General features: G+C 39.4%; 1 protein-coding gene across 6 annotated transcripts in view; it reads right to left on the bottom strand.

Moving 5' to 3' along the window:
• znf536 (zinc finger protein 536) overlaps positions 1-21,028 on the bottom strand; it is a 234,145-nt gene that overhangs the window by 50,856 nt on the left and 162,261 nt on the right. The gene's annotated exons all lie outside the window — the stretch shown is intronic.

The raw sequence follows: 21,028 nt of genomic DNA, 5'->3' as shown, positions 1-21,028 counted from the left end.
ATTTTTGGCACTTGGCTAACTTTTCAGCCCTTTAGGTTGCCGCTTAATTTTAATATGATTTAAGTTTGATAGACTTGCTCTTTGGTTAATTGTTGTTGTTGGATTAGCACCACACTCAGATGTTTTTTTTAAATTTAAAAATCATTATGTCACCAATGTTGTTTCCTACTGTTTCTTTATATATAACATTATTTTAAAAAAGCATGACCAGTGAGGAAAAAGTGAAGATAATAAAGAAACAAAAATGAATTTAATGACTGAAATACCAAGTGACATTTTTTTTCTCTGTAGATGTGGGACCCACTCAGGTATTAATAATGTTAAAGTAGAAGAACATGAGTTCACATTATGAAGTCCAGTAGGTGTCATTTTTTTTTAGTTTTATTTCTTTACTCCCTCATTACACTAATCCTCATTTGCCTCTCCCACCACCACCCTCCTCCTGCCCTCCCACTTCCTCTTCCTCCCTCCTCCTTCCTCCTCCTTTTGCAACGCCGGGGCGCCCCTGTCATTTGTGTGACTGTTGATCCTTGCAAAGAGGACAGATCAAATATTTCTCCTCCAGTGTATAAGGCTTTCCGCTGGGGCCTTGCAGATATGATGATTGGGGCTGACGGATGGACGGGGGCCCCGGGTTTTGAAGTCTGAAACAGACAGCGGTGGCTTTGATAGCCCCCGCTCCTCTCGCACTGGATCACCAAAGAGACCGGGCGAAAAGAGAGGAGTAGCGGAGGAGGGGGGTTAAGGAGAGGAGGGTGCAAGTGAGAGTGAGTGGGGAACAAAAGCATCTGTAGAGTGGTCAGGGCTGGCGGCGGCAGCAACAACTGCCGTCAGAGGCTTTTTGAAGTTTACACACTGCTCTCCCCTCCACTCCTTTCCCTCTCTTTTCCACTTCCACTTCTTCCTTCCCCAAAAGCCTTCTGCCTCCCTTGTCCTCAAATGTCTTGCTCTCTTTCTTACTCCTTGGTGATATCCCATCCATGTCTGTGTGCTGGACATGAGCAAACAGCAGCTCAGTTTATCTCACCTGCCTCCATTCCCTGGAGACTCCCAAAACTAATCATTACCCATCATCAGTTTGGTTTGAAGTGTTTCACTTTGACCACAGCGAGCAAGGAACTCTGAAACTTTGCTGAAACCGCCGAAGTTAATAGAAGTAATCAATCAATTATCTATTATCTTTGACCCCACTGACAAAACAGGGGTTTATCCAAAGCCGGTTAAATTCTATCAGAGGACTAAAAGTTTCAAAAAATATTAAATAAGATGTATTTGGGAGACAGATGGAACCGTCTGTGTTTAATTATACGAAGAAGTGTACTTTTTGTCATAACTCATAAGTTTATCATTCCAGTTTTACATGACTTTGTCAGTCATTTTGCTCCTAATGACTTCATATTATTATTTTAATTATTGTTTTTGAAAAATGCAGGGGGCAACAAAACAGGGAGCAGAAGATTTAAAGATGTTTGCTCTGTTTCTCTGAGCTCCAACATGTGTTTGGCTGTGAAAAAAACAAAACAACAACAAAAAAAAAAAAAACACAAGCAAAACAAATCTGGAAAATATATTACTAGTATAGTTGTGGAAGACATCTGGGTTGGTTTTTAAGGCAACAATGGCAAACAGATCAAGAACGGTCAGACTTGACGTTGCTCAAATTAGGAGGCATATAACACACATAATCTTCTCTTGAAATAACTGAAAACCAGAATGCTTGTGCATTATGCTTGGATAAAAGCTGCAATTTGTATTAAAGTACTTTGAACAATATGGAAATTAAGTATAACTTTCCTAAAATAATAATAATCTTTTGTTTTCACATGGACATAATTATACAAATTGAAATGTTTTGAGAAGAAAACCGTTAATATTTTCCTATTGGGATTCTATTTTGTATTTGTTTAGTTTAGCATATAAAGTACACATGTGTATAGGTAAGATGAGGATTAGGTTTGCCTTGCACTCTTGCTTGTCAGGAGTAAAGTCCATGTGAATTAACCGATCGTGCTGTTTAGCTTGGAGGATCCGTATACCAAAATAATAATGTAGCCGCCTCACAAGCAATCACAAGTCATAAAATCACTCCAATGAATCAGCAATGTCAGCTATATATCAATAAACATTATATCATTAAACTAAATAGCCCTAGAATTTGCTGACACTCAGCATGATAAGTTCTGTCATGTCATAAAAAGAGGGATTGTATCAGCAAAACTAGCAAGTGCAGTGAGCTCATGAATGTAAGTTCGATTTTCAGTAGATAAAATGTATAATTTGTCATTCTAAAAGTTTTGCTCTAAGTCTGGCTACAAAATAACTTAAAAGGCAGAAGAGGGAATGTGTGGATCTTGACAAACCACCTCTAAAACAGCTTAAACCCGTTTTTCTACCAACAGAAACTTTACTTTTTTTCTGTGCGTCTCCTCTATACAATACAGTGTGTACAGTGATAGTAGTTGATACCCGACAGATGGCTTTTGTCAGGCCTGGAGAGCAAGAGTTAACCCAATCCCCCACTCACCCTCCCTTCATCCCTCTCTTCTTTTTAAATGTCTCCCATATAAACAGATTTTGTTGCTGCTTAAAGTGGGCTCAAAATTAAAGCGTATCGTTTTACACACATATTGCATGCATATTACGGAGCCCCAGCTGGTGGCAGGCTGCTCTTAAGAGCCATATGATTAAGTTAGAGGTTGGGGTATCCGATAAGATTTGAGCTCTCTGCCTCACTCTCTATCTCGCTGCCTATTTTACTGCAAACTTATTAAATGGAGGAAACGACATTATTTTTTTCTGAGTGTATGTGTAATTATTGTCACACACCTGTGACTCCCTGCCATCCACGACAGGGAAGAAGAGAAGGGAAGGAGGGATGATGAGGAGGGGGGGTGGAATGAGGAGAAATGTCGTTGGGAGCAGCGGGAGTCCTCATTTCAGGAAAAAGGGAGGAGGATAAAGAGGAGAGGAAAAACAAGAGAGCTTGTTAATCAGGCGCTTTCTGTCACTGGCTGAACACTGATATCCTAATGATTCATGCCGAGATAGTGACATCACAAGGGAGAATGACGGAGAGACATAGAGTGAGAGAAGGAAAACAAGAGGGAGGTTGCAAATGAAGGAAGGGGAGATGACAGCCCCAAAAAGGACAACTAGTTTTGCACAGACAAGATGACAGAAAGCAAGAAATATCCAAAAAAAAGACATAAACTGGGAAATGTCCCTCTGAATCTGTCGTCGCATTCCTCACAAACAGGCGCTTGTTTAATTTGAACAGAATGTTTCTCAAGGAACGGCGTTGTGAAAGTTTTCCAGCCAAGTTTCAATCTGTAATTTTTTTCCCTCTCTCTTTCATTCGCCATTTCCCTCAGCAGACCACCCCGTTGAAGGCAACATGTGATATGATCCTCAGAAGACAAAGGAAATTACCTATTAAGAGGGAGAGATGATCTTCCTTTAGCCATGCTCCAAGAAAGTGACTCACGATGTTGTAATTGTTTACCTTTGACTCGGCCCATAAGTCTCTCCTCCCATCTCTCTCTGTTCACTTGTAACATAATATTTTGCAGCGCTGCTTTCAGAAGCCCAGCTCTCACTCTTTTTTTCCCTCTCTCTCTCTATCTGTTCTAACAGGACAGATGTCATCGCCCCAAACAGTCTGAGTCATTGTACGCCTCCACACCCCTGAGTAACCCAAGGACATCAGGGAAGAGAGGACTGTAATTTTACATTTTAGACATTTAGCTGATGCTCTTAGTCATGGCAACTTGAGGGTTCAGTGTCTTGCTCAAGGACATACGGATTGTACCAGTAATGTAATGAAATAAATCAAAAGGAGGGTTACGTATGTGACCTCCGGTTATTATTAATCATAGGGAAAATACGATAGTAAAAGAAAAAAATATATTTTCAGATAAAAAGGCCTTAAGACATGTGAACAAACATCACTATGATATGCTATTGATTTTGGTGGGGAAGATTTATCTCAGTCTAAACAGGTGGTAGATTGTCTCTTGTGAACTCTGTTGCACTGAAGACAGGATTGCTTAAAACTTGTGAACCTGTGACCTCACGTGTTTTTTGATCTGTCAGCATCCTGTGGTATTTAATGTTAGCTGCTTGATATTAAAGATTGTACAACAACTTGAGCAGATATTCAGGAACTGGTTTTTGTTCAGTGTTTCCAGTCAGCTGGAGGAGTTCGGCAGAATTCAAAAGGTTGTTTGTCTGCACCAGTGCAGTTTCCCCCAGACTGAACAGATCTGGAAGAAGAAGAAAAAAAAAAAAGGCTGGAAATAGCATCGCCAAGCGAGCGGGCCGCGTGTGCTTTTTTTGGGTGTAATGTTTTAATAGAAAGCAGATGGTTACAGATGCAGGGGCCGAGTGCCGGTGATGACATATCTTTAATATTTTAGAGTGGTCTTTGCTGTAAATGTTGCAGCAGCTGTTTCCCAACACAGTAAATTTACAGCGTTTTTTAATCCCTTTTTTTTTCTTTTGTGTGTTTGTGTTCGTGTCTGACTGACAGCTATTGGATTTACTGTAAATTACAGAAATGAATATGGAAAAGTGATGAAAAGGCAGCCAAAGGGGAGGAGGCTGTGCATGAGTATGTGTGTGTGTGTGAAAGTGTGTATGCACCCCGACTGTTTGTCGCTGAATCAATTCCTCCTCATTTTGAACCCTGCTGATTATTCTCTTATTTTAGTTTGTTAGAGGCGGCTCACACACTGTTGCCCTGCAAGTATAAGAACTGATATTCAAATGTAAAGTGATATTAAAATAATGAGATGGAGGGCAAGAAAAAGCAAGAGAAAAGTTGATGGAAGAGGAAGGGAGGTGGCAAAGCATAAATATATATTTGTTTTGTATTTGTATTGCGGCTGTTAGTTTAGCTTTAATGTCAGTGGCGAGGATAGAAGGTTTGCGCCGATGCTGTTGAGCCGAGGTGATTGTCATCAATTCGCGTCTTGGCATTTAAACCACCCTCTTCAAATATGAGTATTTGAAATGCAAATACAGCTGCATATGCCCAGACAAATTAAAAGACACACAAAGGAGTGAAAAAAAAACGCTTCTGAAGACATAACTTTTCTTTTTCTTTATCAACAGAGTTTGCATTGTCAGACACTCCTGTCTTTTCCTCTATTCACAGAGAGCACCAACGTGAACAGATATCGGCCATAAAACGGCATACTAACCAAACGTATATTTATTTGTAGTTTTGTTCACCCAGCAGAGAGAAGGAGAAAAGACAGAGAAGTGCTGTTTTTATCTTGCCCTTGACTTCACTGTTTGCGCCTCGTGGGATGTGTTCGATTAAGTGCTTTTTTTTCCACAAGACACAGTGAGAAAATATGATTCACATTTTTCCCCCTCTCTCCATCTCTCTGACGCTACAGTTATTTAAACATCAATAGCCATGCGTCTTCTTTAGCACACACTCTTTCTCATATTGATATTTGTATATGATCATTACTTTTGGCCCTGCATGCTTTGTTATACTGTGTCAGCTTCAATAGGAGTAAGATCCAATACTGCAACCTCTGCATTCCCCAAAAAACCAATAGACCAGACTTCATTGTATAAGGGAATCTACTGTAGGACCATACTAGATAGATTCAATATTACTAAGTAACTCAAAAACACCGCCCCTCCAAAAAAAAAAAAGGTCTGAAATTGCATGGGATGTAGTGAGCTTTCTGCAGTTTCTTTGTAAAAGTTTAATATTTAATGGAAATAAGTAGACAACACCCTCCAAAAAAGCACTGCAGTGTGTTAAAGTTAACAGCCTGGAAGAAAGATGTGTTCCCCTAAAACCTCAGGTAAGCTGACAGCATTCTTCCACAAAGAAGCAAAACAGCAACGAGTAAAAAAAACGTATAAAAAAAAGAAACAAGTTGTCTGCTGCCTCACTTGTGATAAAGTTGCTGAATATTTGTTTCCTTAATTAACAAGCTGAGCTTTGTTTTTTTTTTTTTTTGTCAGCTGATGAGCAGGAAGAGGAGGTGGAGGAAGGGGGGCCGGGGGTACCAGTGATGGACGGATGGTGTTGATCACAGGATGGATGCGTTAGTGAAGGAGGACGAAAAGACCAACATTTTTTATTTTTTTTAATTCTGTGTTTAAAATGATTGCCTGAAGTTTTAGAAGAATGTGTCTTTCTTCCAGGCTGGTGACTCAAACAATTTTTTTTTTAAAAAAAAGAAAAAGTCTTAGAAAATGACAAAATGATACCGCTTCATACCGATGATCCATTTTTGCAAAAGATAAAAGCGATGGAGTAAAGTTTATCAGAGGACCAATGAGTGAGGAGAATGAGGAAAACTGTGTGTGTGTGTGTGTGTGTGTGTGTGTGTGTGTGTGTGTGTGTGTGTGTGTGTGCGTGCGTGTGCGTGTGTGTAAATGTGAGGAAGAGGAGGATGGATATGATGGGAGGTGGAGGGGGTTGACTACCTGCAGAGAGCCAGCGTCCAAATGAGAACATAATAACAACATCAGAGAGCGAGAAGAAGGATTGTCTGCAATATGACAACGGTATTAGAGAGAAGTCAGATAATTAAGAAATGCACTGAGTGTTTTGTCAAAAGTGGCCGTCACTGCTGGAGATGGAATTTAGCTCTGTATGTGCACGCATGTTTTTTTTTTTCCCCGTACTCCATACTGCAGATAATGAGCTTGGAAAAACAAGAAGAGAAAAAAAAGATGAAGGGAAGAAGGAGAAAAAAAAGGAAAATATCAAAAAATCTATCAAATAATTTAAATGAAAAGTTTGTTCTGTCCATGCAAAGACTGAGTTCTTTTGGGCATTTCTGACGTGGGTGTCCAGTCGGGGAAAATGAGACACATTTTGGATCACAAGCAAACAAGAGGGGTGGCAGAGGATGGGAGGTATTGATGGATGGATAGAGGGGAGTTGGGGGGTGGGCCACAGAAATAAACCCAACTCCCATCTGATGAGCAGCTTGTCCATAATACTGAATCCCCATCTCTTGCCAAGTCTGCTTCCTGATACAGAAACACGATAAGTGCAGATTTTTTGAAAAGATTGCCTTCTTGTTCATTTGCCCCCATACCCCAATCCAACCACTTCCACCACCCCCCCGCTCCTCATTTGCTTTTGGCCTGGAAGCACTTCTGGTTGGTGCCATAGATAATCAGGTGGATTTTTTTTCTTTGTTTTTCCTTTCTTTTTTTTGCTCTGCCCCCCCACCCCCCCCCATGACTTCATAATAAAATTAAAGAAGTGCAGAAGAATAAAGGAGACAGAATAGATGTGTGCATTCATCTCTTTTGCAGCCAACAACTACAGGACAGATGATGTGGCCATCTTGAGATCGTTTGTCATCTGTCGGGCAGAGTTGACCTTGCAACGAATGCCGACCGTTGGAGAAAAAAAGAGATATGGAAAGATAGAGGGAGACAGAAAGAGAGAGGGCTGTTGTTTTTGGTAATAAAGACAACATTTATGCCTTCCCTTCGCACTGCCAGTTAAAAGAGACACAAACATGGAAATCCATTATGGAACGCTTCTTAAAAGTGTGACCAATCCTTGTTCAGTCAATTAGAGTCTGGAGACTGAGAATATGATGTTTGTCTGTTTAGCCCCCGATGCATACAGATCAGCCTGGATTTGATAATGGAAAGGGAGACTTTTTTCCACAAAGATAGAGAGAGAGAGAGAGAGAGAAAACAGCGAGGGATGGAGGGATGGAGGGGCAGCGCAGCCAAGCTCTGCTTATCTCTTTTCTTCTCCTCTGCTTTCCTGCTTTTTTCCTCTCCCATATACAAAAGCATTAATGTGCGCAGCAATGTGCTTTGCCATTGTTCTGTGTTTAAATGCTTAAAAAGGGACGTTGTTTGTGTAACTGGCAGAGTTAGCGGTGTGCGGCCGTGTCCAAAAGCCTGTACTTAAAGTTGCTCAGCGAAAAAATAGGCCACATAAAAGGGAGTGATAGAGAAGCAGTTAATAAGAGTGGTTACCCCAGAATGAGCGGGGATGAGGTTTCACATTGAAAAAGATTTATCTTAAAGTATGGTGCTAATCCCTTTAGTTTTAATCCTCCCCCTGCCCCCCTCCCACCCCCTGGACCATCCACTTACGGCAACCTTTTCATTCCTAGCAAGGCATAATAAAAAACTATAAACCATAAAGTACTTACAATTTCTGGAAACTGGCAAATGCATGGCGCCCTGATTTTACAAGGATTCCTGGCTAGTGAATCACAGAACTCGAAGGACTCATCTTTCTCACAACGGATTATTAAAAGAAAGACAAACTTGTTGGGTACAATGGAGGGCAACAAGGACACAGGAAAAGGAGAAGATATGCTATGACCTATTTGATGAGTATCGCGATGGCAGCGGTTGTGGTGATAGGTGGCGGAGGGGTGTTGTCATGCTCTCTGTCACACTCAGCTGTGTCATACAAGCTGGATGGATGCCTCTGTCCACTGCAAGCTGCTTGAATGAGGAAGCATATGGGTGTATGAGAACCTCAGCCCACTTCATGAATATTTGATTCATATTTCCTGTGTGTATGTGTGTGTGTGTGTGTGTGAGAGAGAGAGAGAGAGAGAAAGCAAAGGAAAGAAAGGGAGGAAAGATATTTTTTTCTCTCTCTTTCACTCGTCATTGCAAAAACTCACAAGGCTTACTTTGTGGCATTCTAATCATAATTGCCAATCCTGAATACAAATCTCTCAGCGCTAAACACATTGAGTGAAAATGAAATGACAAAATGAAGCTCATATAACGGTGTAATCAAAGATACATTCAGGGGGAAAAAGATGAAGAAAAAAAAGCTGAATGTTCTTCCGTAACCAGTAAGAGATGAGGATCAGGGGCCAGTTATTAGCTTGGCCAGGAACAAAGAGCCCCACTGTTGGAGGGCAGCTTAACGCTGAGCCAGTTACTGTACCTTTCAAAACTAATATGTAACCATATCTGTTTTAAAAGGACAATTCACATTACTGTGAATGCATGAGAAAAGTTGTTCCCATCTCCGCAACCCGGGAAACTCGAATCCTACTCGTAATAACCGAGCCCACCAGAAACACACACACTCACACACACACTTACACACACTCAATTTCAGGCCTGGCCTTTTGTGGAAAGTATCCCATTTAAAAAGATGGGGACAATAAATTTTTGTTATGATGTAAAACATCTTTAGCTTTTTTGACAGAACAATGGTGCTTATTGTGCTTTATTGTTACTGTGGCAACTGCAAAGGTCAGCGTGGGTGTGGCCGGACAGACAAGGACGGCACTGAATGAAAATTGGGTTATATGTGATCAACTAAGTTATTAATCAGATTAAAATGGATTCCCTCTGCCTGCTGTTTAACTAGGCGGGGGGGTGGGGGGTGGGGAGGATAAAGATAGAGAGAAGAGGGAAAGAGAGGCAGAACAAATAGGCCAGTGTTTACTAAAGCAAGAGTAAAGGAAGTCATTGTTTTAGAAGCTGAAGTCATTGTCGCACATGAGTTTCTATAAGGACCAGCTCTGTGAAACATCCCTCTGCATGCAACCAGTCTGTCTAAAAGTATGTGCCCTTGCCATGGATGCCCCCTAGCTTCATCCAGGTAACCTCTCTAATCCTGATTAAATCACTGTAATTAGAATAAGCAGTGTTCCTCCACCCCCATATTTCCCTAATAAAACAATGCAGCAGTTTAAATCCGGTCGCTGGGATTTGCAACGCAACAATGCAGTTTATATCCATCTCTGCTGAGGAATTAAGTGTATTTTCTAACTGCTAATGTTATAATGTTGCTGGCTTATTTGTCTCGATGCTCGCTATTCTTATTCTATTCCCCCCGCGGTTTGTGCTCTGTCTCTCTCACAACTTTGTTTATTTGAGTCTTATTTATTTGTTTCTTGGCGGTTTTTGATGTTTAAATCAAACATGTTTTTAGCGAGTGGTTGGGATCATTCTTCACTACGGGAAATAATGCAAGTTATTTGTCCTTAATTGCCACAGAGCTTTTCAAACACGGCAGCTTGCTGCCTATGTGTCTATACCTGTGTATATTTTTTTGTTTTTATTAGTATCACTGCATGCCTCCATTGATGTGGAATAACAGAGGAAATAAAAGTTGACATAGTTTCTTCTTTTTTTATTTTTTTTACCCCCACAACCCCGTTTTCCTCTCTCTCTGCCTTGCTCTCTGTTGTTTTTTATATATCTGTGTTTTTCCTTGAAGTTGCTGCAGCATTGTCTCATTATGTGTCGACTAGCTGTGTAAGTGTAGTTATTATGCCTGTGTCTTTGCCTGGCGGTACTGTTCTCTCTCTCTCTCTCTGTCTGCTGTCTCTCCCTGTCTCTCCCTCGGAGGATGAGGAGCTTTATGAGTACAACTCCTCTGAGGCGTCCTCTTCACATCTCCAGGGCGCCTGGGGAAGGGAACGTTGCATTCTTAAGAGGAGCAACTCAAACCGAACAAAGTCTACAGGAGTCAGGGAAGAAAAGAAACAAACAGCAAACTAACGAGATGGGAAGCAGAGATCATGTCAAATATATCGGGTTGGAAGGCCAATTTATAACCCATTGTTTCATGTTTTGCAATATCGAATACAATGCACACTAACGTAGCTATGAGTGCACAGGGGGAAAGGGTATACAGACTCGCATATATACATAAAATCACTTGATTTGCACGTGAACACACACACACACACACACACACACACACACACACACACACACACACACACACACACACACACACAGTCATATGTAGTTTATGAATGTGATCTTAAGCTCTCTGCAACCTCCAAGCTCCCACGCTGTCTTTTCTCCTGGTTCCCCATCCTGTTTCTAAAATAATGAATAGAATAATTGTCATGTAACTTTGCAATCATCCAGCATTCGTCTCCATTTCCTTATCAAGTGCAACTTGATACAGCCTTTCATTCACTGAACTGTACTTCCACGAAACGTGATGTGGCCAATATTATTGGTGGTATTAGTGTAGATGCCTGAGAGAAAGCCGCATGGGAAGAATATGAAGCCTTTTCAGAAAGGACCTTTCAGCAAGCTCAGCCATTTATATATGGGGAATTAGTGAGGGGAAAGTATTTTTATAGTTATCACATCTGTTGAGGAGAAAAGAGAAGGAGACAGTGAGCAACAGGTACCATCCTTTGGGTTTGACAGCAGCTATTACACTTAATTGCTCTCTGAAAACAACACTATTTGCACTTTTGGGTGACAAGGTGATAATGCACCTCTGCACAAGTCAAACTAGTAATATTGTTGCACGTGGGAAAAAGCACCTCGCCTTCACCAGCCGTCAAAGCTGTCATCTCGGCATGGCGGAGGCACACAATGAGAGCCTGGGGAAGTGTATCACCAACAGTCATCTTCTTCTTCTCAGTAAAAGACAGACAGACAGGCCTCCAGATGGCTTAATCACTGGAGGAGCCTGTGCCCTCCAGCAACAAGGAGAGAAAGAAAGAGAGTGAGAGATAAAGAAAAAGGAAGGATCCTGGAGTGTGGGAAAGTGAAACGGAGAGATCTAAGAAAGAGGAAGGGGTGCTAGTGAACTTGCTTTGGACTGAACAGAGTAACATCAGTGGCTGCCATGTAGTCACTCAGATATTGGTCAAACTCTGGTTGAAGTTCTAATCAGGTTAAGCTGTTTACAAGAAGCCTCAAATTGAATTTGCCATGAATAAACGATTTAGCCCAACAGTCTGGTCCAGTGGCACAACCAGGATTTTGACTGTGAGCTTTGAGACTGACATTGTCTGACTCAAAACCATATTTTTCATCAGCAATTATATTATTACTATTATTATTATTATTATTATTATTATTATTATTATTATTATTATTATTATTATTATTATTATTATTATTAGAATTGCTGAGATTTGGGAATTCAGCATTATTGCTATAACTGTGTCAGTAATAAACTCAGTCAGATGGTTAGACAAGTTTGAAAGCATGACTATGTAATGTTAATGTCAAAATAACACAGCCTTAAAATAGTAAATTTAGCAAGCTTCAGATAAGTGAAATTACTAAATCAATTCCTTATTTAAGGACTTTCCTCTTCTTGTGTTTTGGTTAAACTTAAAGGTTTTACCTGAATTTTTTGATGGTTGCCTGTCCCTGGACGTTGTAATCTTGTATCAGCTTTCGTAAGTGATACTTGCTTTTTTCAACTTGTGTGTGGCACTGTGCATTTGGTTTGTTCATTTATATTGTTGTGCATTTTTATTCATACACTACAATCTGCCCAAAACTGGACCCAGTAGACACTAAACTTTCCCTGGAGGAACTTGTGCCACCAATTGCAATGATTTCATCTCATGAAGCAGTTAAGTTGTTGGTTTTCATCTTTTTTTTCCGTTTTCTTTCTTTTTTAAAAATAATGAGTTACACTTGAAAAACTAGTGAATTAAAAAATAACACACACACACATATATATATATATATATATGTATATATGTATATATGTATATATATATATATATATATATATATATATATGTATATATGTATATATGTATATATATATATATATATATACACATATATATAAAAATAAATAAACAGAGTCTACAAAAACTAACAACAAAATAACAATCATTTCAGCCTGCAATAATTTTTCATCTTTTAGCTCACAACAGTCTCTATGCATTTTTCTAGTCTATTTATCAAACGTTGCTAGCTCACGGCATAATGAAGTGCTTCTCAAAAGACATCTGAACAATCAGCTTTCTTGCAACTCAGCATTCTTATCCAGGACTGATAATGTAAGGAGTACCTTGCTGACCATTATTAATTCCTCAGGTTACTAGAGACTAGACTAGCAAAAAAAAAAAAAAAAACTTTCTCCTAGACCAGCCTCCTGTTCTATCCTAGTTGGCTAGGTTAGCAGACTAATTCTGGTTGCTTCATCTTTAGAAACAGCTAGCATTTTGGGTGCTATAGTTCTGTTCAAGGGACCTACACAAGTCTACCCCTTCCTTGTCTTGGAACTACTGATCAAGATCCCATTATTCTTGCACCAATTAGTTTTTACCCATGATAAACACTGGGTTATAAAAGTTTAGTAAACTTTAGTAGCCAAGATGTGCTTGTAGGTGTCTTCAACAGGGATTATCAGCTAATTATGTGGATCACTTGAAGTTCATGGACAATGCAGTATTCCTTTAACTTCTCTAAGGCCCTGTCTAAGATCATGGGCCTGCCCTCAGGTAGGTTGTTGGATGTTGTAAGTGGTCATGTCTGGACCTGTCTGGAGCTCTCACTAAGGTATTGTTTGTGGACTTCACCAAGTATGGAGTGGGAATGACAGTGGCCATAAAGCATGTCAAACCAGAAAAAAATTCTGTTCAGTAGACACCCAGATAGCTCCTAAACCGGCCTATGCAGAGTCGGCTAACATATTGCCCACACGTGAATTGCAAGATGTCTTATCTCTTACTATGTCTGTTCCTGAGTTGGCTGATACCTTCCCTGCTCTAGAGTCAGTCCTCACCAAGCCTGTTCCTAAGTTGGCCGAAGCTTTCCTTGCCCTGGAATCAACTAAGATCTCCAGCTCAAGTCAGTTGACGCCCAGCCTTCTCTGGTACTCCTAGCCACTCTCCAGCCTGTTCCTTAGTTGACCCTCCCATCTGATCTCCTGCCAGATCTGTTTACCCTACCTGCAGGTGTCAGACAGGTGTCCAAGTGCTCTGGTGTCTAGGCATCTGCCTGACAAGCATCTTACCCTAAACCCCAGCTTTCTGTTTGCCATCCGTGCTTCCATCTCTGAGGAGTTTGATCTCTGGTTCATTTACTCTCCAATCCCTGGGCCATCCACCTAAGGTTTCCGGCTGATCTGCCCTTTAGCTATCAGACTGTCCTCCCAAAGTCTCCGACTCATTCGCTCTCAGTTACCTAGACAACTGTCCCTTTTTTGGACACCATTCACTAGCATGATTTGGACTTCAGTGGCTATTATGAATGGACGTCTGGGAGCCATAGCTTGGGGCTTGTTTTAATTTGAAATCTCTTATCTTATCTGCCCCAGTTTGTTTTTCTTTCTCACTTTGTTCTCTTTCCTGACAGTATACTGAACCATCTGTGTCCTATTGTCCAATCAGTCCCCTCAGTATGTCTACTTCTAGCATTCCACCATTTATTTGCTCGATGGTCCTCGTACTACTTAGTAATCAAGCTTTTCAGCCTCTCCTGTTTATTTTCCTTGCAGTTTCCTGTTTATAGTTTGTTTTCCTCCAGTATGACATTTCCCTGTTCCTGGTTGTTTGCTCCTATCTGGCAAACACTTAGCAAGCTTTAGATTACTGAAGTAACTGAGTCGGTTTCCTCGTTTAATGACATTTCTCTACTTATGCTACTGGTAAACTTATATGGTTCATCTGCATGTCAGGTTTTGGCCTGTAACTGGATTATGCCTTTTTGCCTGCTCCTCACTTGTGTTGCTTTGTACCATAACTTTATGTATTTTGTTTCTCAATTCATGGCTTGCTTTGTTATTAAATTAAAACTTGTTTCTTTGTTTCTGCGACAACTTTCTTCCTGCATTTGTTTGCTAGCCAGGTTATTGTAACTTCGTACCACTTTTTGTAAGTAGAACTCACCTTTTGTTTCTTGCTGTTTGTTTTTAACCTGTCTCCTGTCGTTTTACAAAAAACCCTACATCCAGTGGTTTTCAACATGTCAAAGCAATTTTGTGTTTTTGTGTTAATGTTTATATATGTGAGTACATGTTGGTCAGTCACAAACCATCCAAAATCATGGTAACTGTACTAGTAAGTACAGTACTTTTTGCAATTCTCAGATTTTGCATTATCTAAGTTTTATGTTTGGGTATTTCTGTTGAAAAGGTTGTTACATCAGCATGTAGTCTAGTGAAAAGCAATACTCCACATCACCAACACTGTATGCAACTTATGGTGATCTGTGGAGATTATTTTGTGTATACTATACATATACTATATACAACTCAAGAAGAGATCTAACCACTGAGCTACACTATAAATGTCCTAAATTTGACTCTGATTCTCAGCCCAGTTTTGTGTGTGTGTGTTTGACCTGCTTCTCCAGTTTCTGCTCAAATACTAGATTAGGATGTCTCCAGTATATGTGCCATTACTTAAAAAAAAATACATAAATAAAAAAATCCTTACATTTATTTGAGGTTTTATTTTTTTAAGTGAATTTTTGTGGTATCCTTAACATCTTGAGTCTGAAAAAGTCAATCCTGATAATTATGGGATATGCACATGGATTGGTAGAGTTATGAAAACCAGACAATGGCACATGGCTACACTGGCAGAAAACTAGCTCTTGTGTTTGCATTGTGAGCAAGCCAGTTACCATTACAATCCATTACATATTGCATGTTGTTTTACAGAAGCATTATCTTTGTGCAAATCAATATGTGGTGCCTATCATCACTAAGTGGACCAATCAGAGTTGCGATCTGCTGTGCTACAACATGTCATTACATTTCTGGGATCAGGCTACGTCAGAGGGTACAACACTTATGCCATATCTGTGGGTTAGATCAAACGCAGAGTATTAATCAAGCTTTTTTTGCAGTTTTACAAATAAAGGCCTAGGTGTGTAATTGGGTAATTTTAAAAAATGTATTTATTACATTTTTTGTATGTGTACACATTAAAAAAAGCATTTTTTGTATTTTTTTATTTATTTATTTATTTATTTTTTTTTACTGCATCTGTATTATACAGACACCAGCTTGTGTGGGTCTACATGTACTCTGTGTGTATATGTGTGCATGTATGTGTGGGTGTGCGTGAAGCATTTGTTATTGCCTACCTTTCCTCCACTTAAACCACAGAAAATGAAAACTACACTAGTAATGCCAAGTGTGATCCACTACATCTGCTCTTCACAGCGAGTCCACCAATCCTGCCATATGTTTTTAATTACCATCAGTACATTACAGAACCTGTTACACACACGCATGCACACACACGCATGCACGCACGCGCACACACACACACACACACACACACACACACACACACACACACACACACACACACACACACACACACACACAGCCATATCCACAAACCCAGACACACATATTAGCCTTTTATTATAATGGCCTACACTTTACTCTACGTACATGTGTTTGAGTGTTTGTTTTCCCCTCCATGAAATGTACTGTTTGTATGTCTCCTGCACAGTGTTCCAATGTGACATGAGCACTTGTGGGTTAAAATCCTTCACATGCATGCAACCAGTGTTGTATTTCTGATGTAGAAAAAAAAAAAAAAAACTATATACAAACACACTTGCACACTTAAGACAGATATTTTACAAGACTACATGGGGAGAAAATAAAGTAAAATCTGTGCTGGCTAATAATTTCTAATTTAAATTTTGAGATTTTTCCATTTTTGGCAGAAGCAAAGGCATCAACATTACGTCTAAAATGTTTGCTTTTTGTCTGCAAAAGGGGGGTAAAGGCTATTATGTGATTCATTACTGCTCATGATATCTTCATTTCAATCATCCCTTCAATGTCTCCGTCTCAGCGTCATAGTTTTGCAGCTTTTGTTGAGAGATTTTCCCTTTCACTTGAGCTAAAAAAAAAAAAAATAACAGACATGCTAAGACTGTTCTGCATCATTCCAAATTTTCAGTGCATTTGAGGTGTTAGTTTGTAATTAATGATGAAGTAATTAATTAAGCTTTTCTTCTATATTTCCATGAATGCCTTTTGAAAAACACTTGAGAAGTGGTGTAAACTATTTGCTTTCAGTCAGAGGTGATTATGGTATCTCATTAACCTTTCCAGTTCAGAATCAGGACCTCCATTATTAGAATCAAGCAGTCAAAAATCAGATGTTAAAGTCACTATGTTCCAGCTGTTAATACAATGTGCATTAACAATAAATATCAAACAGTATTTACCATTTTGGATCTTCTGCTGCTGATCTTATTGTCAGGTTGTAGCAACAGGTTTGAAAAGTGAAGGCTAACCTAGGTAATGTTGATATTGATGTGTTTAGCAGCTACCGCTAAACGCAGTATTTCATGACAAGCTTCATGACAAGTGATCACAGATCGAGTCTTTGCTGCAGTTACTTGTAACTTAAGTTACATGTGAACATTGAAAGACAAACTTGACAATTTGAATAATTAGGTTTGATTAGTTTATGATTTAGTGGGGGAAATTGGTGTGTGGCAATTGTACTCACATTCTTTCTTAAAACAGCTTGTAACTAAGCTGCATTCCTTTTCACTAAAGCCAGTGTTTATGGAAAATGTGGTATTTATGATGGATTTCTCCCTTTAGAGTTGTGAGATGCTGTTGCAAAGAGTCACAACAGAAGTAAGAGGTGGAATAGATAGGAGCAAGAAAAAGTTGGCTATTTTCAGCTTTTCTCAGTTCTTGCTTGTCAGGCTTAAGATGAAGGCAGCAAAGTGTATGTTTCTGACTAAATTTCAGGGTCTACTTACTACTACCACTGATAATAACAATAATAATAATAATAGTAGCAGCCTCTTTAGTGTCATCTAATGTGTGTGTAGGAGGTGACTCTCTCAGAGAGTTTCTATCAGCAACAATCACAAACAAGCCACAACACTTATGAAGAGAACTATAGAGCACAATGTGAGAGTACTTGTAAATTGGGAGTGATGGGTGTTAGTGAGAATATACGGCATTTTCCTCTCTTCTTTTTCCACTAACTCACTGTTTTTGTAGCCTACTTCTCAAACTGTAAGAGGTGCTCAGCTATGAGCTCTGCCATTTTCTTCTCTGACATCCTCAGAACGTTCATCCAAGTCCTACACTTCTTTCAACACTTCCTCTCCAGCTTGTCAATCTCAACCTTCTAAAGTCCTCGTCCACATCTAATATATTAAATGAACAAGGGGGTTGAGGTAATGTAAGTAATACGATGTGAGGAGCAATGTTCGCAAGCAGTCATGGCATGTACAGCACTGTTTGAATAATGTAATACTTCATGTTTGATAATGCATGGCTATAGATAGGTCTCCACTGCAGCCAAGTATTGATTGTGTTAAGCACATCTACAGTACAGCAAATGGTGTGGGTTCATATCAATCTTTACACAGTGTACTGTACCTCAGTAACCAGATACCTTGTCTGATTACAGAGACCTCAGGGCCACTGCTGCTGTTAATGACATTTATTGATAAATCCAATTCCTGGGCCAGTTTAGGGAGGTGTGGTTTAATACTACAGACATGTGACTATGTGTGTGTAGATCCTTATATGTGTGCATCTGTTATGTGTCAGAGTGCTGGTGGATTCATGTGCATTGTAGCCCTTTTCCCCTCCTCCGGGCATACTAATGAAGAGATGGCCACTCCAGACGTGCAACGCATGCCCTACAACAGCTCCCGCAGATCCAGGGGAGAATTTCGATATTAATGATTTATGCTGTATTTGCATACAAACCTAATGCAAACCCACTCCAGATAATCACATTTTGCCAGGTCTGAATTGAGTTTTACAGACGTCTTTGCTACCCCCACCTTCTCCACCCACCAATAACAGTGGAATGTGTGGCTCTTGCTCTTCAGGCTGCGGGTGACCCCCCCACACAAGGGGTTTACAAGTGGACACATAAAGAAGGACTGTAATAGTGCATTTTACTATGAAACAAGTGTGTCTATTATTTCTGATCTATTCTCACATCTGTAGTGCATGAAGCTGAACCAGCATGAACAGTCACCAAAGCCGTATGAAAGTGAGAGGAGTGTAAACAATGGCGTTAGAAATGTATTGTATAACTAAACTTTATTAGAGTTTTAAAGGACAAATTTTTTTGTGCTTTTTATTTTTTCTTGTTTGTACCTCTACCACATTTCAGAGACAAAAACATTCGGTACTCCATCACATATATTTGGTATCACTATTTTCGTGCATCACAATTTTATTTTGAAAAATCTGTCATCCCTTCATCATAAATGAGGCCTTCTTGCAGAATAACCTACACATCAGAAAGCTCCATTATGGCCTGCTACAACACAGAATGCACACTCACATCTAAATTTTACTCACACGTGTCTAAATGCAGGACTTTTACGTGTAATGGAGTATTTTTACATGTGTAGTATAAGATCAGGAAACTACTTTTAGTCTTTCTGTGAATAGTGGTTGTATTGTAAGTATATGTAGAAACAATGGTAGTAGTGGTGCTGTAATAGTAGTAGGACTCATCATCAGCAGCATCTCTGTAGTATTAATACCTCTTCCAGTCATATGAGTAACCGTGTAAGTGGTAATATTAATTGTTGTTACAGTAACAGTAAGTGTAGTGGTTATATTTTAAGCAGTTTTAATGAATGTAATAAACAATAAAAAGTAAAAAAGCAATACTTCTTGTTGCAGGGGAAATTGTAATAGCAGTAATCATCCTATCACAGCATATAATACTAGTAGTACTTATTGACTCCATTGTGCATTTCATCACAGAATAAACACTAACAAACACATTCACTTTTATACTAATATGCAGCCAACAGCCTCAATTTCAATTACTTATATGTCTTTGGACTTTGTGAAGAAGTCCGAGCTGCCACAGTGTGTATTAAGAATGAGACCTCTCGTTACTCCACTATTGCTGCACCCATATGAAAATATCAAGCTTCTGAAATCAGTAAGAGAAGCCATAAGGTTCTTGTTTGTACAATTGGATACAGTGGTGTGTTATCTGATACATACAGTATATCAGTGTAACAGTACACACAGATAGCTGCTGACTGGAAGAGTAGTTGGGCAGGAAATATCACCTCAAGTAAGGTCACACTTCGTACAACAGTTCACTCATTCACATTCAAGCACACTACAACATGTCTTGATTTTACTCATGTTTCCTCTAACTATTCATATTTTTCTATGCTATCTTATGTGCCATCCAAGAGACCTGCCAGGAAGTTAGATACATAATAACTTGTTTTTTGTTGTTGTATTTTTTTTTTTTTTTATTACAATGAATGCCTGACTCTGACTACGACATGTAAGAAAGGCCTTTGTTCCACAGAGAAAGCCTTATCTATAAAGGTCAAGCATTCCTAGTTGCAAAAGGAACTGCCCACATTACATAGTTTGGTTTTACAAACTTTCGAGCTGAACAATATGTAGGGCATTTTTGCATTTTCCCACACAAAGGCATGTCTGTATTTAATGAAATCAACATTGTTAAACTGCCTTGTTCCTTGACAATAATATTTTGTCAAATGAAAATGTCAGATGATACAAGAGACTGCATTGCTTAAATGTATGCCTGTAAAGATGTGCTCTACATTTTATAGGTAAATTATTTAACATTTTATTAATAAAAGAAATACAAGAAAATGTTTATGATCGTTAGTGTTTTTCTAATTAGACATGGTCAACAGCTAACTAATTCAATTTTCAGTCTGAAGGATTTCTTGCTGACAGGCTGTCACTAACATCAGAGCTAAGTCATCTGTCTCTTTTCCACATTTGCTGTCTCTGTAGTGTGTATAAGTCAGTGTTTCGAAGCTCAGCACTAACACTGGCTTTTACTTTCTTTCTATAGAGACACTTAGCAACTAGCAACCAACCCTAAAAAGCAAAAGAGCATTGTAAAAAAGAGGGGGGAAAAAAGAGTTCCTTCTTCAGTCTCAAGCAGCAGCTATAACCTTAGCAGAATCATGAAAGTTGACAGTTCATTTTTCACAGGGTCATAGATCGACGAGTCTTATAAAGTAATGGGCTTTTGGGAGCCGACTTTATGAGAGCTAAGATAGTTAAGAGACATGTGGTGGAGATGGCACAGGGAGCTGAGGTCCTGCTCTGACTCATCCAGGGTTATTCCCCCCATGCTGTGGAGCGGGAGGGAGGCACTGCACTCCCAGTAATATAAACGTGTAATAAAGATTAATCTGTTGCTAGTCACCAAGCTGATAGCTTCTAAACTTGCTTGAAATAAGGCTGAAATCACTTCAGAGCAAATCGTGGGACATTTAGTGAGTGTCTGAGACTCCTTTGTGGGTGTCAGGCAAAAATGTATATGTTTTTTTTTTTGTT

Source organism: Amphiprion ocellaris, chromosome 1 (assembly GCF_022539595.1).
Source record: "Amphiprion ocellaris isolate individual 3 ecotype Okinawa chromosome 1, ASM2253959v1, whole genome shotgun sequence".
In the NCBI taxonomy this organism is placed as follows: domain Eukaryota; kingdom Metazoa; phylum Chordata; class Actinopteri; family Pomacentridae; genus Amphiprion; species Amphiprion ocellaris.
Note: the sequence above shows the minus strand (reverse complement) of the source record. Positions and strands in the feature narration are given on the sequence as shown.